At 41.3% G+C, this 18,880-nt stretch overlaps 1 protein-coding gene across 5 annotated transcripts in view; it reads left to right on the top strand.

Moving 5' to 3' along the window:
* The window catches only part of TPPP (tubulin polymerization promoting protein), a 120,884-nt gene that overhangs the window by 48,975 nt on the left and 53,029 nt on the right, over nt 1-18,880 (top strand). The window lies entirely within an intron of this gene.

An 18,880-nucleotide genomic window follows, 5' to 3' on the forward strand; every position in this document is an offset into this window, starting at 1 on the left:
TGCAAATATTGTAAGTCAAAATAATGTAGACTAATAAGAGAAGTAGTTGTGGAGTCAATGGATGTATTTTTCTTAGGCTCTATGGATCCTATCATCAATAAAGATGGTAAATTCTATCATCATCAGCAAAGTGTGTCACAGGATAATGGTTTCTTGCAGCAAGCAATAGCAATGAATCCATGGAATGGTACTGTAATGTGACAGCTGCTCATTGTGCCATTATTGAAAATCTGAGTTCTGACTGGTTTAGAAAACAGACTGGCTGTGTGCTTAATAATCAGAAGCGAATTATATATACAAGTACAATGTCTTTAGATATACTTACCATTAAAGCGCTACAGGGTAATGCCAGTTAATCCACAGTTTGGCTGCCTGCTGTGCCTCAGAGGAGTTGATTATTAGGCATTACCCCAACCCTTTACCCGTGGTAACTGCAATTTTCACTAATAAATGAGTGTGAAATTATGACTTTGAGACCCAGAGTGATGTGGAATGTGAGGCAGCCTACCACATGAGCAGTAGTGGCCAGAGGCATTTGGCCTGCAGAGGACAGCGATGGGCAGGTGGCTTCAGGAGTGCTGGGGACAGCCATGGGATTGTGTCCGATGTGTACTAAACCTTTAAAAAAGGGCTGAATATGCTCTCCTCCCCCAGTGCAGCCTTTTAGCTTTTGTCTCAGGACAGACAGTGCCTGAACTTGTCACCAGCCTGCCTGATCATTGCCCTTTTAGAGTGCTGAGTATTGCCTTGCCATGCTTGCTCCTCCTGCTTGGAGAACATATCAGCCCCATTCTGGCTTCTTCCCTGGGAAAGAGGCCCATGTGCTCTTATCACCTCATGTACCCAATCGGGACAGCGAACACGTAGCCTTTCTTCCAGCTGTGCATTCTTAAGTTTACTGTAATTTCAAAGTGGATGGTGCCTGGATGTTGGGAGTGTGCCTGATGCCTGAGGCACATGGTAGCTAGGAGGGGAGTGGTGTGTGGTGTGGGTAGGTAAGTGAGACAGGCATGTATGATATCTGGTTGGGATACGGTTGAGGGAAGGCTTTGACAGCTGGGAGGATGTGGTATATTGATTCATGTTGATTACTCTGAGGAGTCTCTATTTAGAAACTATTACTGCTTTCGCCAATCTAAATCAAGATTTTTAGATTTATTTAAAGTACATCTCTTTGAAGAGGCTGTTTCCTTCAATTTTACCAAGTAAATAATCTTGAACCGGTTAGGAATTTAATTGAAGACACTGATTTCACTTAGTATAATCATAAATGCACCCTTTGAATTACAAACCACCTTTATCCTTTACTGCTGGTAATGCCTGTGTAGTGGCTGCTCTTAAGCTTTTCCCCAGGGCACTCTGTGCGGAATCACAGAGGAAGTATGAGTTGCCAAATTTTGGATTGTCTTTTTCCAGCTCTAGCTCTGCAAGGGCTGTTTTTAATATCTATCTTAAATACTTAATATATTAGCCCTGTTTTACAAATGGGCAACTGAGGCACAGAGAGAATGAGTGACTTGCCCGATCACACAAGAAGTCTGTGACAGAGCAGGGAATTGAACCTAGGTCTCCCAAATCCCAGGCTAGTTCCCCAGCCAGTGGACCATCCAGTTACTATCCTCTTTCACCTGTGATAGCCCCAAAATATACCACGCACTGTGCCATTCCAGCAGAGCTTTCTAGTGTAGCCGCTCTAAGTTGACAGGAGAGAGCTCTCCTGTCAATTTATTTAATCCGCCCCTAATGAGTGGCGGTAGCTATGTTGGCGGGGAAAGCTCTCCCACTGACATAACTCTGTCCACACTGGCGCTTAGGTCAGTGTGACTTATGTCGCTCCGGGGGTGGCTTATTCATACCCCTGAGCAACGTAAATTATACCGACATAAGTGGTAGTATAGACATAGCCTTAGTGGTCCATAGAAGCAGTTACCTAACAAACAGTGCCACTAGAGAAAGGAGGCACAAAACATTGAATCCATAGAAATGTGTTAGTTACTACAGCTGTGCACATTTCTGCTGACATCCCCAGTAATGCGACAGTGATAATGTGTGGGTATGTTTGTGTCTGCAATAGTAGTACAATAAACTCCCCAAACCATCTTTGTCTAATCTTCTGTTGCTAAAAAGAAAAACAATGGAAACGTTATTAAATTGTGTGAGTCTTCAAAGAGGATTTTGCAAACAAGAGTTTGTCCTGTGATTACGATTTTTAAAAAATTCATAGTTTTAAGGAAAATGTTAAGTGTAGTTGATAGTCATTTTAAGCGAAGATGGGAGATTCTGATCTAACTTTAAACAAGGATCCATTATTAAAATAACACTGCTGCCACAATCCAGCAATGATTTTTTAGCAATGCAGCCAAGATTTTCTAAAATAAGTCTACAATTTCAGGTTCCTAAATTCATATTTAGAGACACAGATAAGTAGCCTGTTTTTAAAAGGGCTGAGCACTTAGCAGTGCCCTCAACGTTAGCGGGAATAACAGCTCAAAGCTTCCACCACTCTGGGCCAAATTCTGAAAGGTCCTGAGCACCTGCAACTTGCATGTCTTCCACTGAGAAATCACAGGTGCTCAGCACTTTTCAGAATTTTGTATTTACAGTTTTACTATGGGCATCTCCATGAAAAATACTTTCTCTTACAGAAATGTGCTGGCATTTCTTAAGAGGGCAAATTAAGACACAGATAAAGGAGTTCAGAAGGCAGTGCAGAGATCATTTGTATTTCCAGATTAAATGAAAAAGAAAAATAGATGCTCTGTACATGTGAATCACATTTGGATGATATTCTTCAGTGTATCCAAGCCCATAATTAATAGGTTGTAAAACTTTTCCATTTAGTTAGTAAATGGTATCTGGTAAAGGTAAGCAGAAAAGAGAAGGATGCAAGCTTAGATATTGCACCAATGTGGATTAGAAGGTGGTATTGATTACAGTAGAGTAGACTGGGAAGGGAAGTGGATCAGTTTAGCAGAAAAAGGATATTCTGGGGCTTGCTGTTGGGAATCTAATGTCAGTGAACCAAGAGAACTTTGAGTTCATAGTTTTCTAGTTTGTAGGGTGGATTTTTTTGGGGGGGCGGGTGCATTTGAAATCTGAATCTAATGGGTAACACAGAAAAGAATAAATTTTAGGGAACAAAATCTTTTCTGCATGGGGAGATTCTTTACTCAGTCCAGCAGAGATGGTAGTTTAGAGGAACTAGGAATGTTAAAGAACCAAGCGGAGGATCACTGTTGGCTGGGGTTAGGGATGGAGGCCTGCATGTGGGATTTTGGTTGTACCCTCTGCACCTGATTCTCCATTTCTTTGCACGTTGAAATGATTTACTCTTATGTAAAGTGGATGCAAAATACTGCTGAAGAAGAAAGTTACAAAATGAGATTTCACTTCAAGTTAATAAAATTATTTTAAAAAGTGAAAAGTAGAGCTAATAAAAAAATTTCCCATAAATTAACATTAAAAAATTAACTTTTTTCATTTTTTGCAAAAAAAAAAAAATTGAAATGAAATTTTTAGAAATAAACTTCATTTCAAGTTTTGATTCTCCTTTCTTTCTTTTTTTAATTTCAAAAGTTGTGGGAAAATTCGCACTTTTAAAGATTATTTTTATTCATCCCCTTTTTTTGAGTGGAAAAGTATGTGAGTATACGAGCATGTGTGAAGTTTCTCAAAATACAAAGGATAAGAGAAAGTAATGCTCTTATCTCCCTTCCCATTTGGAAATAATTTAAAAAAAATAGTGTGGGAAATTTTGCATAATTTAAAAAAAATTTTCATTGCAACATTTTATATAAAACTGTAAATAAGTAAATTCACTTTTTTTTCTTTTTCCTGAGGTGGAGGAAATTTTTTTCAGAGTGTTTGACTAGCCCTAGTACAGAGAAACACATTGATTCTGTGAGTTGGACGAGCCTGGAAAGCTCTTGCTGAAATATTTCCAGGAGGGGGTGTTAGCGAAAAGCAAATTTAGAAACTAATTTGCAACCTGAAATAGCACTTAAAGGAAAAAAAAGTTAATTATGGATTGCATACAAAGCTTTCCGTACTGGTCTGGTGAGATTCCAGCTGGAATCTCTTATTTATTTCTTAGAACTACAACATTAGAAAGAAATTGTCAAATTAGAAGCTCTTTAGAGAAGAGCAACAGAATTATTAATGAATTGAGAGGGACTGAGTTAGGAGGAAAGAATAAAAAGCTGAGCTGTGTGTATTTAGCTGAAGAGATTACTGAAGAGGGGATGATTAGACATTTCAGGACACGTTATTTTATCCAGGGTGGTGTGTAAATTAGTGACATTGCCCTCAACCCACTTCCTCCAAAGAAAAAACCTGCTGTGAATTTCATCAGATTTGAAAGTTGGATTGGGATGAGTGGGTACTATAAAGCAGATCAGATGGACAGAAATAAATACTCCATCATTGATAACCATGTTGGATGATATTCCTGAATGTATCCAAAGGTGAACAGGTTACTTTTTCAGGCACTGTGATGAAACCCCCCTTTTTAAAATCGGGATTCTGTGAAGTTACATGGTGGTTTGTCTATGGTTGGATTTGTGGCTTTTTGCCCCATTAGTTAAAGGTGGTAAGGCCACTGATAAACACACGTGCAAATCTGAGCAAGATGCCTATTAAGTGGTTGAGTAGAAGGCAATCTGCTTGTGGCTCACATTAGGAAATGGAAGTGCTGGTACTAGTTGAGAATGCATTGCAGTGTGTGTTCAGTTTGATAACTGATGGGATTTTGACAAAACCAACCAAAGCATTCTGTTCCAGTGGGCCAGTTTTTAGTAGTATGACCATAAATGGTTTGGGTCTATAAGCTGTCATTTGCATTTTGGTGAGTAGTTTTATCGTACAGATAAACAGAATTGTTGATGATACAATTACTTCTTTACATAAGCAGATGAGGGGGAAATGTCAGATCTTCTTCGAAACTTGCATCTCCCTTTCATCAGAACTTAAAACAATTCTTAGTAATCAACAAAAGGAAATCATCTAGTCGTATTTAGAAGACACGATTGCCAATTTTGGAGATAAACTGCATTTTCCTAGTAATTGCCACTGCAGATACCTGTATACTAATCCAACCATCTCCAGAGAAGAATGACATGGGAGAAATGTAATTTGTTAGGAGAATTACACTTCACATCACGATGAGTATGATGAAGGAGTTGGTGGTTATTAAAGCAAAATGCAAAATTAGCTTGGTCCCAGTTTCTGCCAAAACAACTGTGTCTGACTTATTGCCTGTCCTCCTGCCCAGTCAAGAAGGTCTGTAGAAAGGCCCCAGAGCAGCCAATTAAAGAAGCTTCTTTGCTCTCACCCTGTCACACTTCTTAGAAGAAGTCCGTGCTCCCTGCTTTGATTTCTAAGTCTGTTTTTAGAGTTTGACCTCCTAACTCCTTTGGCTCCATCCCCAAATCACAACTTGGTCACTTTAAACAAAGCCATTTTGCCTGGGTTGTATCATTCTGCTTAGAATTTGATACTTTATTCTAAAGCCAACAGCACAGATGTCCAACACACACGTCAGTCATTGGTTGGTTTTTCCCTAGTTCTAGGGATAATAAATATTAACATTGAAAGGTGTGGTGAAGGAGGACCATCTGGAGTGAGGGGGGAATCTGAATTTCTTCTGTTCTGGGGTTACTTTGTGTTTCTGCTGGGGACAAACATGAAAGTTCACCACAGCGTCAACAACTGCCCAGGGTATAAGGATTGCCTATAAAGAATAGGGTTTCTTTAGAGGGGAGGAGTTCAACAGCTGTGAAGCAGCTATAAACTTGGAAGTGGAATGATGATTTTATTTTAAAAACATGTCTGAGCCATCTTATGTACAAGGCGCTTTTCATTTTATCAGTTTCATTTTGTGCTTTGTATATGTCATGGCATTTGTGTTTAAAAATGTTTTCATCTGCATTTGTCAGTGCTGAGATAATAAGATGATGGTATGAAGTGTTAGGATACGTTTACCCAAATGCTTTCTTGTGTAATAATCTCAAATATTGTGTCATTTCCTAGAAAAACATGGTCACATTTAGTGAACAGCACACCTTCCTCGGGACACAACAGGAAATTCAAATAGATTTTTTGGTGGCTAACTATTCCTTTGGTAACTGTTGCTGTTGGGTTTCTCTTTAACTTAAAACTTTATAATTTAAAGGAAATTAAGAAAGTAACATGTGCTTGATTTGTCCTTCCAAAAAAATCACTTTGGAAAAAAATTCTGGCTCTAATTCTGCTCATCTTCCACACGTTGGTCCCTTTGGAAATCAATGGGACTACTTGGGTGAATAAAAGTAACAGGACTTGACTTGAATAGTATTACTGTATATGTGCCTTCCCTCCTGGGATGTTATGTAAATGATTTACTTCTCCCAGCGCCTCGGATGGTTTGGCTTCACTACAAAATGAAGGTGTGATTGTAGCATGGCAGCCACACCCATGCTAGCTTTAATCTAGCTAGCACAAATAACAGTTGTGTGAAGAAGGGGCGTCATGGACTTCAGTGTGGGCTAGCAACCCGAGTATGTATCCGGAATCCCTGACTGGCTTGTGTTTGGGTGGTTAGCCTAAGTACAAGCCCCTACCACCATATCTTCACTACTGTTGTTACCCATTCTAGCTAGATTAAAGCAAACATTGGTGTGTCCACCTGTGCTAGACACATTGCCGTGTTGACATACCCTGATGAGGTAGGTAATTTGCCCATTTTACAAGTAGGTAAAGAGGCACAGAGTGTGTCTTAGTGATCTAGCCAGGGACACAGGGAGTGAAATTCATCTGTGGTACAGAAAGCCAGAATGAGATCCTCTGCAACACTTCATGCCTTCATTGGAGCCGTGTGATGGCGATACTGCTGCAGTGGCCACACAAGAGTGCCTGTCTACCTCCTCCACCCCCTGTGGAAGGGGTTTCTGCACTAGCCTTGCATAGCCTGATATAGAGTCAGTTTATACAGACCCACTGAACCCAACATCCTGCACGATTGAGAAGGTCTGTGGTTGCCACTTTGGCCCTGTCATACCCATACAGCTAAGGGTAGCATAAAATCCCTCCTTCACCTGTAAAGGATTAATCAGTTCCATTAACCTAGTTGGCACCTGACCAGAAGGACCAATGGGGAAAGAAGATACTTTCAAATCTGGGGGTGGGGAAGATTTTTGTTTGGGCTTTGTTGTTCTCTCCGAAGACAGAGAGAGAGACCAAGCAAGTAATCCAGCTCCTACAGAATGATACATCTAAAATTACAGAAATAGTAAGTAATAGCAAGGAAATGCATTAGAGTATCTTTTGTTTTAGCTTGTGATTTTTCCCTATGTTAAGAGGAAGGTTTATTCCTGTTTTTTTGTAACTTTAAAGTTTTGCTTGGAGAGGAATCCTCTGTGTTTGAAATCTTATTATCCTGTAAAATTATCTTCCAGTCTGATTTTACAGAGGTTTTTATTTTACTTTTTTTTCTTTGTAATAAAAGTTCTGTTTTTAAGAATCTGATTGGGGTTTTTAGTGTCCTAAAAACCCAAGGGTCTGGTCTGTGCTCACCTTGTTTACTCTCAAGCCTCCCCAAAAAAGGGGGTGAAGGGATTTGGGGGGATATTTTGGGGAAACAGGAACTCCAAGTGGTCCTGTTTCCTAAATCTTTATCTAACTCACTTGGTGGTGGCAGCGATACCGTTCCAAGGACAAGGAAGAATTTGTGCCTTAGGGAAGTTTTTAACCTAAGCTGGTAGAGATAAGCTTAGGGGGTCTTTCATGCGGGTCCCCACATCTGTACCCTAGAGTTCAGAGTCAGGAGGGAACCCTGACAAGACCTCTAGGTTGAATTAGTACCTGCCAGGGAGGCTGCCTGGAAATGTATATGGTCTGGTCCTGGCCTTGCAGGTGGGGAGGATTTAATCCCTGTGTTCCACCTAGGGATGTGAATAGTGTGTGGTAAAAAAAAAAAAAAAAACCCTAACCATGTAACCAATTAAAATTCTATCAGTTAAACGTTTAACAGGGGAACTAGGGTGTGTGGGGTGCTGCAGCACTCCCACGTTTCACACGGGGCCCCGCTGCCAGCTCCGCACTCAGGATCCCCACTGCCAGCCCCATGCCTTGGGCTCTGCTGCCGCCCAGCATCCCGGCATAGGCTATAACCGCTGCGCTTTCAGATAGCTCTGTAACAAAATCATCTGATGCCCAAACGCTTCAGCTGCAAGATAAGCAATAATAATTAATAAAGGCTATCTTACCAGTACTTTCCACTTTAAAATGCACTACAACTGCCATGTCTGCTGAACAGTCAGTGTCAACTTCAAATATTTATCCAATTAGCAACAGCCTTCTCCAAACTCACCTCAGAAGCGAAGCTCTTGTTGAAAATGGAAAAGTTGTTGATTTGTTCATCGCTCTCTGGAGCATCACATGAAACCCAACGATCCTGCCATAACTGCCAAACCTGCACGGATTGCCTTCTGGTTAAATCCACGCCATAAACACATGCGGTTTCTTTCACCTGTTGTCCAGATTGCTGCTAAATCAAAGCTTCTGCAACTTGCAATGATGTTAGAAATAGAAGAACCTCCGCGTGCCAGAGCTGAACTGAGACGTGCTGAACCGGATGAGCCAATAAAGCCAGCGCCGAAAAATATGCGTGAAACTGAGAAGAGTGCTATAATGATGCTTTTAGGTGAAGATTACACCAAGCCTTGGAAAACTCGCAAAGAGTTGCTTGTGCATTCCAGAATTGTCTGTGCCTGCAGAATGTGTGTTTTCCAACGCTGGCTTTACTGTTAATTGGCTGCGCACAAGACTGACACCAGAGCGTGTAAACATGTTAATGTTTCTTAACAAAAATCAGCAGTAGAGTTGAAATTCTAATTAGACTTTTTGTGTTTTTGGATGGCTCAGGGATATTTATGTAAAAAGTTAAAAAAAAAAGTGGGTTTTAATTTTACACATAAGACAGTTTGTTGTTCATAAAGGCACTTGACAAAGATAATATATGTGTGTGGTAGATTCAGTGTGATCCAGTGGCGCTGGGACATTTTTAGTAGTGGGGATGCTGAAAGCCAGCCCCCTCCTATTGTCCTTCCCACCTAGCTGGGGCTTGGAGCAGAGTCATGTCTCCAGGAGGGAGGACACAGACAGAGGTAAGGGAGTGGAGGCTGGGGCCACAGCTAGCGGTGGGCAGGGGCCAGGAGCGCAGGGTTAGATGTTTTATTGCAGTGATTTTTTACTCACATCCATAGTATTAACTGATTGCTATATATGGGGCGGGAAAACAAGGATATAGTGGGAGGACCATTTTCACGTTCCAAAAGAAGATTAACCAGAGATCACAAGATCAATTTCCATTACAAGATAAAGACTCTGGTCACTTTGTGCTTTTTAGTTTCTCTAAAAACCCTGCAAGATAAGATCCCATAAACTTCACCAGTAAGTAATATATCTGAATTGACTATGTCTATCTATCAGAACATATAAGGGATCCAGTAGGGCAGGCAACAGAGCCCCAGGCCGGGCAGCAGCCAGGAGGGATTCCGGGCCCGGGGCTGGCAGCTGGGAATTCATTTGCAAATTAGATACTATTAATTTAGGCTTAAATAGAGACTGGGAGTGGCTAAGTCATTATGCAAGGTAGCCTATTTCCCCTTGTTTTTTTCTACCTTCTCCCCCCCCCCCCCAAGATGTTCTGGTTTAACTTGGATTTAAACTTGGAGAGTGGTCAGTTTGGATGAGCTATTACCAGCAGGAGAGTGAGTTTGTGTGTGTATGGGGGTGGGGGGGGGGTGAGAAAACCTGGATTTGTGCTGGAAATGGCCCACCTTGATTATCATGCACATTGTAGGGAGAGTGGTCACTTTGGATGAGCTATTACCAGCAGGAGAGTGAGTTTGTGTGTGTGGTTTTTGGGAGGGGGGTGAGGGGGTGAGAGAACCTGGATTTGTGCAGGAAATGGCCCAACTTGATTATCATGCACATTGTGTAGAGAGTTGTCACTTTGGATGGGCTATCACCAGCAGGAGAGTGAATTTGTGTGTGGGGGTGGAGGGTGAGAAAACCTGGATTTGTGCTGGAAATGGCCCAACTTGATGATCACTTTAGATAAGCTATTACCAGCAGGACAGTGGGGTGGGAGGAGGTATTGTTTCATATTCTCTGTGTGTATATAAAGTCTGCTGCAGTTTCCACGGTATGCATCCGATGAAGTGAGCTGTAGCTCACGAAAGCTCATGCTCAAATAAATTGGTTAGTCTCTAAGGTGCCACAAGTACTCCTTTTCTTAGATCAGATTTGTGACCCGCCTTGCAGTAAATGCTACTAGATTGAGTGATGACCAGCCCAGGTAAAGAATTAGACTTCAGAAGGAAACAATCGGGAGGTTCCACATTCAGATAATTTTGAATGAATCAGACATTTAAATGTGTAAGTATAAAGAATAATGGGCCATATTCTGCTGTCAATTACACTGGGAATAAATATAGAACAACTCCATTGATAACAGAGGACTTACTTCGGTTTAGTCCAGTGTAATTGACAGTTTGGCCCAATGTATCCAGTCATTCCACTGGCTCTCATTTTATATCTGACATTTTATATCTGAGAGTGAGAATGAGCCAACTGAAAAATGTTCAGCTCTGAATAGACACATAATGACTGGAAATAAGAGTTCTAGTGGAAAACTACTGACCCACAGACTGAAGTGAACAAGAGGACTATGAAGCCATTACCTTGGTAACAAAGATGCAGTGTTTGTAGTCTAAAATGAAGTTGGGTGGGTTTGGGGTTTTATTTTATTGTAGTGAAGGGAAGTGTGTAGGCTTTGTTGTGTACTAAATCCAGCTCCCATAATTCCCTGCAGGAGTCACTTTTCAGTCTTGTTGTACAGTATGTACCAGGGTGCTCATAGACCTTTGCCTAATGTCATGTCTTAAAGAACACACAGAGATTCACGACTGACATTACCAGTTCCAGTATGAACTGAATGCAACCTTATGTTTTATTTTAGAATTTTATTTTGTTTTAATTGCAAAACACGATTATGGTTGATGATCTCATTCTAAAATTCAGTGGAATATAAAACAGCTGCAGCATTTATGGCCTGGACAAATTGGCCAGATTTGCAAAACTAGAAACTACTTTCCAACCTAGGATTCTGAATTACAGTTAATTTGCATAGAAAAAGACATGCATGCATGGAGTTAGAGGGTGAAAGAAAAGAGAGCCTTTCTCTTTGGTCAAGAATCTCTCTTATGAAATACAGGCTAGGAAAGTAGGAGGCAAATTTTGCACTTGCATGCCTGCTCATAAGTTCCAATGAGCTCAATGGCAGTTACATGGATATGCATGCACACAATTGAGGGCAAAAATTGGCGTGTCAGATTATAGAAAACCAGCTTTTCCACAACATACTTTAAAGCCTAACTGTGAGAAGTTTAATGTACCATAAAAACCTTCCTTCTTTCTAACAGAAAAAGACTCTCATCCTATTAGTAGGTGATTGGTGCATACGTAAGTGAGCTTCAGACACTTAAGTTCACTAATCTACTAATGCAATCCCTGTTGTGACTTGTTGCTATTACAGTAAGGTTTATTGATTTTAAATTTCATTTTTTAAATAAACCACCATTTTAGTGGGCTTTATGCAATATATGCTTCCAGTCTGAAAACTTTGTTCCTTGTCAAATAGGAGGGAACAGGCTATGAACACCACTTATTTACTAAAAAAGAAAAGGAGTACTTGTGGCACCTTAGAGACTAACAAATTTATTTGAGCATAAGCTTTTGTGAGCTACAGCTCGTGCCACAAGTACTCCTTTTCTTTTTGCGGATACAGACTAACATGGCTGCTACTCTGAAACCACCACTGATTTACTGTTTTGAACATATTCATCAGTTTTTTCTAACTCTTTCATTTTGATGTTCTATGGACTATTTTGGATCTCTCTCCCTGCCCTTATTCCCAGACTTCTAGCTGGCATTTAAGCCGGAATTTATCTTCCAGCAGTCAATTTTAACTCAGTCTTTTATAAAGTTTAACTTCTGAATATTGAGCATCTCCTGGGTTAGCTTTTTTACTAGAAAATTAGTTAAAAGCAGCTGAAAGGGCAACACACTTGAGGTAAGTGCTTTGTGGGAAGGGGCAGTGTCAAATGGTAACCTCTTTCACCTCCTCACCATAAGCTGCCTCAATGCTTGCAAATTACAAATCACAGTTTGCAGAAATAATATTTCACTAGTGCCATCCATGCCGCAAAGCTTCTTCCTGCAGGTGATTTGTGGGAAATCATCTATCTTTGCATATATGTCTTTGAAAATTTTGTAAATCTTTTCTTTCTGATTTTGCATGGTGAGGAAACAACCAAGAGTGGTTGAATATTGCTTACAGCTCCATGGCAACCAAACAGGAAGTGCCCCTTGTGAAAGCCACAAGTGGAGAGGGCCCTCAAATATCCTGTCAGTTTGGACTAAAAAATGTTCTCTTGTTGGGATGGAAACCTGAAGGGCAGTTTGTGCTCTTCCTCCATTTCAGTTCTTTTGAGGATGGTAATTCCTGTTTAGCCACCAGGGAATTCAGTGCTGTTAAGGCCCTAAGGATACTAATGGAAATGACACTGCAACAAAATGTCTGTGGGGAGAAGTGGTCAATTTAACTCTTGAAGAATCAGCCTCTGCCTCAACCCTACCCCGTTTCCCAATAGATTTGACAGCAGATGTAACAAGGAGGCTAAACTTGCCAGAAATTTCCCATAATAGTTCAGTAACCCTAGCTGCTTCCTTGGTGCAGTCACTGACGTCATGTCAGACGCTTCCAAAATTGCTGGAATCTTTTCTGGCATTGACTTGATACCTTCCTTCAATTGCTGGTGCCCTAAATAAGTCACAGAATCCCACAAGAATGTGCACTTGTTCTTCTGCGGTCTCACCCTTACTTTCAGAACGCATTCCAGCATCTTCTTGGAGGCTTCCAGGTGTTCCTTGTCATTTTAGCTCCTGATGATGATGCTATCAAAGTAGATGGCTGTATAACCTTTGTTATCCTTTCAAATGCATTTATATGATTCTGAGAGGCTGTCTGGAGTAAATAGACCTTTATGTCTGTGCTTAATTGTTGTAAATTTCCTCAAAGTTTGTCCAATTGTACTTACAACTATTCATAGTTCAGCTCCAGCTGGAATGGGAAACAAGCATTAATCCAGGGGAAGTGACACTGTGCTAATTTAGAAATGGGACTAGAGCAGAGTGCATTAACAAACTATTAATGCACATCAGCAGGGTCCGTACAGTTAATATCCGGTAAACTAGTGTGGGTTGATTCCCACCCCCGCTTGCCACAAACTAAATGTTTGTGTGGACACACCTCTAATGAAACTTGTTCACTGCCTGTTTGTAGTCTTCACAAAGTGTCACCTGCAAATTCTCTTTATACAAGGAAGCCTTCCGTTACCAATCTGTGAATTTCTGTTTCCCTCTTTGTCCACAAAGAAGACAGGACCAACATCTCCTTAAAAAAAATCCAAGGACTGCACCAGAATCCAGATGACTTTTGAAAAGGCTTTGGACCTTGAATGGTCCAAAATTTGTTCTTAAAATAGGCTCTAGGACTGACTTTGCTGTAGGTTGCTTGGTCTATCTTTATCTGATAAACTAACTCTTTCAGATCATGTCTCACGTTTCTAACCATGCCCCGTAAAGAAATGCATCCTGATTATAATAGGATGTGTCTTTATCTATTTCAATTGAAGTGTTCCTTGTCAACTTGTTACATTATTTGTGGGTGAGAAGTCCATACAAATGAGCAGTTGACTGCTGAAATAAATGTAGTAACTAAGTGGGCAACTTTGTTAAAATAAATTAGCTCAGCATTTCAGAAGAAGTGGGTGTCTTCAGGAGAGATTTAAATGAGGAGCAACGTTGCTGGCTTTGTGGGGTAGCTCAGGAGAGGGTCATCTGTTCATGGTGGGAGGATGGATGAAAGTGTGCTGACAGTAATGGGAGAAGTGGGCAAATGGGAAAACAAGGCCAGCATTGTTAGTAGAGCAGAAGGCCCGATGTAGTAAGAGATGAAGACAGATGAGTTTGGTAATTTCTGTTACACACGTGATTCAGAGAGAGCTGGAAATGCCTCAGTATGTAATGCTAGCAAGGGCTTGTTGCTACTTTTGAGGACTCAGTCTTCCACATCCAAAACCACATACCTTCCAACTATCCTGAGGTCATGCTCACATGGTTATTTTACTACAGCTCCTGGAGACGAAGGGTGGGGTTTTTTTTGTTTTTTGTTCTGTTTTTTCAAAAACGCTCAGCACTGCCCTAATTCTGCTCTCATTGAAGTTGATGATAGAACTCCCATTGATTTCTGTAGGAGCAGTTAGGCCAATGTTGAATGCATTGGAAAAGCCCACACAAAATGTGTGTACAGACATTTTGTAATATGGTTCAGTCAAGGTTTTCCAAGGAGTACAGCATATGCCTGACCTCAGAACAAACAAAGCCAAATTTGCTTCTCTGATCCAGAAAAGAACAGCTAAATACCACTGCTGTTTAACGTCTAAATAAGTCTTCATTTGACATCAAGACCCTTTTTTTACATTATCATTTGATTTGAATGGAAGCAGCTTTACAATTTTTGTAGACTACTTCCAACTGCTGCGTAGACTAGTCTTTTGACAGTATCTTTCATAGAGATGTGATTTTAACTATTTCTGATTTGTCTTTTGATTTGAGATTAATGTGCAGGTATTCTATGATCTTGCTTAAGAAGAATTTAGCATGGCTATTCTAAAGACCTACTTGCTCCTCTATACTGGTACCAATGCAGTATTCACTGTGGTTAGGACTCTTCATAGTTCTGATTAAACTATCAGAAAATAAGCAAACTGTACATACTTTGATATTTAAAATTTGTTTTCTGAAATACATTTTTTTAAAGTAAACTCCCAGGGAGCACTTTTCAAAATGACCTGTCCATTTGGATCACAGTATTACTTATGCAGGTTTTGGGGTGTTCAGTGAGTAATTGCAATGCTGCACTTGTTCCAAAACCTAGATTTATATAAAGAAAAGGAGGACTTGTGGCACCTTAGAGACTAACCAATTTATTTGAGCATAAGCTTTCGTGAGCTACAGCTCATTTCATCGGATGCATCCGATGCACCTGCATCCGATGAAGTGAGCTGTAGCTCACGAAAGCTTATGCTCAAATAAATTGGTTAGTCTCTAAGGTGCCACAAGTACTCCTTTTTCTTTTTGCGAATACAGACTAACACGGCTGTTACTCTGAAGCCTTGCTGTAGACGTTTACATTAAGCATCCTCTTCGCTTCAGAACTGCTGAAATGGAAAGCTGATGACATGGTTTTTAAAGGATTGGGCTTAAGCTGCCAGTTTTCTGTCCTCTTCAGATCAACATTAAGGATGTCTTCGACTACCTTGAGTGTTGCAGTCTACATCGTTAGTGCCAGGCTATCAGAATAAATGAACTTGCAGCATGTCGTTTATGGGAACATCATTTATAAAGGGATGGTGTTAGTAGTGATCCCTGTGGGAGGCCATTGTGCAGACTCGGCTTTTTGCTGACCTGACTTCTGAGATGAACACACAACATTCTGTCTGAAAGCATTGATCTGTGAGTCAAAATGTCTGGTCGCACTGAAGTAGTGTGGATAGCTTCAGCAGTAGGCCCTTATGGCAGACAGTGTCATAAGTTGATGACAAGTCACTAGAAGCTGTGGTCGTTTTAAGCTTCTGCTGGAAACTAGCTTCAGAATGTGTAGTCAGTGCAAGCACTTGGTCACAGCAGCTTCACCCTGCCCTAAAACCTGCCTGTTCTGGGGGGATTGCAGTCTCCAGAATGGAGGTAAGCCTTGCCAGGATCACCTACTCCAATAATTTGTATGTTGTACAGAGGAGATATATAGAATGAAAGCTTTTTGGGTTCTCAGGCAGCTTTCCAGGTTTTAAAATGGCCATTACCTTTGATTCCAAGTTGTTGGGAGTTCGTTGGTGGTGATGACTTCTGTGACAAGTGCTGCCATCCATTCGTGTCCTCTCAGCCCAAAATATTTAAGGAAGTCCAGAATGATGCCACCACTGCCAGCTGCTTCTCCTGTTTGGTAGCAAAGAGGGCAGCATCAATCTTGAGTCTTGTGAAGTACTGACAGAGATGATGAAGGGAAACTTTTTTTGCAGGATTCCTTAAGAGCTGTTTTCACCTCTCTTTTTGTCAGCTTACAGTCATCTTTGAATTTCTTAGCCAGAAGCTGGCGATGCTGTCAGCAGTGACTTTGTGGTGCTTAGAGAAAAGGAGGACTTGTGGCACCTTAGAGACTAACCCATTTATTTGAGCATGAGCTTTCGTGAGCTACAGCTCACTTCATCGGATGCATACTGTGGAAATTCCACAGTATGCATCCGATGAAGTGAGCTGTAGCTCACGAAAGCTCATGCTCAAATAAATGGGTTAGTCTCTAAGGTGCCACAAGTACTCCTTTTCTTTTTGCGAATATAGACTAACACGGCTGCTACTCTGAAATTTGTGGTGCTTGTGTGTGTCATGGCACTGCTCCACCTAGGTGCCACAGAAGGGCCCATGCAGAATGGCTTTAATGTCTGAAGTCTGTGGCCTCCACCATTTCCGTCCATCACTGTTGTCTTGTAGAGTGCAGTGATTGAAGGAGAGCAGTGGCTAAATCCAGGTCACCAGTGATCCAGGTCACTTCATGATCCCTTAGGAATGTTTTGCTCTTTAGCCTCCAGCGGGGAATAAAGAGGCTCCTGTAACCATGGAGGAGCTTACGGAGTGATGGTGGCAACCTTCATGTGGTCCTCCATGTTAAGTACACTTTAACCGATGTGTCCAATGTAATGCCACCACTTTGGAGATGGAAGATCATTCATCGACCTCCTGGTCAAAATAGCAACTATTCCAAGAAAAAGGCTCTTTTCAGAGCATTAGGGGGCTTATTCCTTCACCCACTTCCTTCCCTGGTCCTTCTCGCATGAACAGAGAGCAACAATACCCAAAGTCCAAAGGTGCAAACAATTCGATGTTTATTGGGGTGAACTTCCAGCAAGCATGATTCCAGTTTCCTTCCTTAGTGTCCCCCTTCCCAGCTCTGATGTCACAGAGCCTTATCTGTGTCCCTGTTCCCATTTCCCCCCCTTAGCAAAACATGATTCCAATTCCCCACTCCCATTCCCTGTTCCCATTCCCCCCCCCAACTTCCTGATTGACTGCAGACTATATAGTAAAACTTGAGTTCTGCTTAGCTATACCTTAACCAATCATTTTACTGAAATTTAACTAACCAATCCTAACATATTGTAACATGATTATTTAACCAATTATATCCCACCACCTTAATTAGTTTACACCCAGCAAAATTAATTATACAGCAGACAGAAACAATCACAGAACCAGACAGAGACCATGCAAATAAACAATAGCAAAGTGGGAACTATAATGACAAAACAATACAGAAGTGAGGATTTCACATCCCAGCTATTGATAAGTGAGTTCTTGCCAGACAGGATGCTATCAAACTGAGTTTCCTTTTATATTTTCTAGGCACTTCCCTTTCTCTGGAGGTGATAGGCATTATCAGGACAGGATTGTATTCCTAACAGCCCAATAGCACCTTATTTCAATGTGACTAGTTTGGAATGTAAGGATGTGACCATTCGCTTCCCAGTTTATGGCTGCCTCTGCTGCTTAGCCAAAGATCTCAGCCTAAGAACAGGGCCTCAGACTGTCACAGTAAGAGAAGACCCTTATACCAGCAGACAGTGATTTTGATTCTTTCTTTTATGCCTCTATAACTAGCTAAGTGATCAGAATACACCTAAATTCTTAGAGTATAGGCCTTTACAGACAGTCCTGAATATCTATATCCTAACACAGAGCCACACTAATCAAAGACCTCCTGGTCAAAATAGCAACTATTTGAAAACCTTTGAATTGTCTGTGCCAACAATGTAGAGGGCCTATCTCATTCAAAGGCTGATGTCATTGCGAGGCTGCTGATGGACAATAACATCAACATCCTGGCGCCGCAAGAAACACATATTGCGGAATAAGACTCAGCACACCTCAAGACACCAGGAGGCATCTTTCCCTCCAAACAAAACTATCCAAAATGGCATGGCCACCTAAAAGACATAGTCAAAGCACTGCCAATAATGGACAACCATTTCACAATTGGTATCCTAGCTGGTGAGCGGACAATATATAACATGTATAAGTTGCCCAGCTGGCAGTGGCCCTTACCAGACCTACCAAAATCACAACATCCATCTGTGTACCTTTGGTGATTTCAACAGTCACCATACAACATGGGGCTATTCAATGAATGATGTTTCACGTGAACAGTTTGCTGAGTGGGCATCGGCACAGGATCAGTACCTGCTATTTGATGCAAAGCAAAAAGGTACCTTCCGTTCAGCCTGATGGAAGAACGAAAACACACCCGACCTATGTTTTGTGTCCACAGACTCCAGCGGACCACTGCTTATTGCATCTTGAGCTATCCTGGACCCCTTCCTGTACAGTCAGCACAGGCCAGTGGTGGTACGCATCAGTCTCAAGCTCCCTCTCGTTACCAGCATACCAATTCGACACTGGAACCTGAGATGGGCTGTTTTTTTACAGTGGTGGAGAGACCCAGCAATAGAATGCCACCAAAGCCTGAAAATGTTGACTGGTTCACGAGGCTTATTATTAAAGCTGCAAAGAAGAGCTATGGAATGATAAATCATTCTATAATAAACCAAATAGCAAAACAAACTTGGTCAGGGTACCCATCTGGACTGATGGACAGCTGTGTTCCCTCAATTCCCCAAGTTGGGGTGCCTTCTATGCTGCTTTGCTGTGAGAACAACCACTCCTGGTC

The sequence above is a fragment of the Caretta caretta genome, chromosome 2 (genome assembly GCF_965140235.1).
Source record: "Caretta caretta isolate rCarCar2 chromosome 2, rCarCar1.hap1, whole genome shotgun sequence".
NCBI lineage: Eukaryota > Metazoa > Chordata > Testudines > Cheloniidae > Caretta > Caretta caretta.